The sequence below is a fragment of the Egretta garzetta genome, unplaced genomic scaffold, assembly GCF_000687185.1.
Source record: "Egretta garzetta isolate BGI_Z169 unplaced genomic scaffold, ASM68718v1 C8537780, whole genome shotgun sequence".
Classification (NCBI taxonomy): domain Eukaryota; kingdom Metazoa; phylum Chordata; class Aves; order Pelecaniformes; family Ardeidae; genus Egretta; species Egretta garzetta.
The window spans coordinates 1-1,036 of NW_009268992.1; the positions used below are offsets into that span (position 1 = coordinate 1).

A 1,036-nucleotide genomic window follows, 5' to 3' on the forward strand; every position below is an offset into this window, starting at 1 on the left:
GAAGAGCGTGGGTTGTTTGGGCCTGTGGAGCGGGAGGAGGAGAAGGGACTTAGCACCGCCCGTTCCTGAGTGCGGTCACTCTCCGCGCCGTGTTACTTCTGGCCCCCCCTCAACTTTACGTGGCACCCGCTCACCCAAGCTCCTCTCTGAACACCCAGCAGGCTACTGCAGAAGGGGAGCCGCTATCGTGGCGCTCGGAGAAGAGACTCCTGTCGCAGCGGCTGGAAGGTCTGCAGCGAGCAGTTGCAAGGCTGGGACGTGAGAAGACGGAGCTGCAGCAACTCAACGCTGAGCTGAGGAGGACTCTTGAGCAGGTAAAACAGGCTTTCACTGCCTCTGCAAAGCCTCAGGGGCCCCGGAGCACAACACGATTGCACAGGGAGCCCTCTGGAGCCCTCTGCTCGTTTCCTTCCCTCTCCCCCTTCCCCCCGTGGGCACACACTTTTGTATTTTCTCGCTCTTCTGGCAGCCTCCACAAATGCACCTGCCCGCTGGTACCACCTTCTTGCCCCACTGTTCCCATACACAGACATTTGACGCTTGTGTGTCAGGAACGGTTTCCTCTTGCTCCTTCTCTTCCATAGCCTACCTGGAGTGCTTTTTGCCCGCAGCGTTCTCTGCTGCCATTAGCGGTCCCTGAGCAGACACGTCCTTGCCGTGACACCCAGAGGTCCTTTTGCTCCCTGTTTGGTGGCAGGTTTCTGTGACCCTTTCTCCTCTCCAACGTGCAGGTGGAACGTGAACGGAGGAGACTGAAGAGAGCTTGTAGAGGTCGGTCGCTGCCGGATGCGCGCGGATCTCCTCCCTCCGAGTCTGACCGGCACAAGACTCCTTGGCCGGTGAGAAGAGAATCCTACTTGGTGGGAGGAGGCTCGGGCCATACGGAGGAACGATGGCAAATCCCAGTGGCCGCAGCCCCTCGGGACAGCCCTAACACAAGTCAAATATAGACCATGGCCCTGGCCAAGCTGGAGACTAAATGAAATCCTTGCGTTGCCTTCACAGGAGGAGTCTCACGCCCGCTGCAGCCATCGAT

The 1,036-nt window shown here is 59.1% G+C and overlaps 1 long non-coding RNA gene across 1 annotated transcript; it reads left to right on the plus strand.

Moving 5' to 3' along the window:
- The first annotated feature begins 160 nt into the window (after window positions 1–160).
- On the plus strand, window positions 161–1,036 carry LOC118453191. Its single transcript, XR_004843114.1, has 3 exons — window positions 161–314; window positions 732–839; window positions 1,006–1,036. It is a non-coding gene; the product is annotated as an uncharacterized LOC118453191 (long non-coding RNA).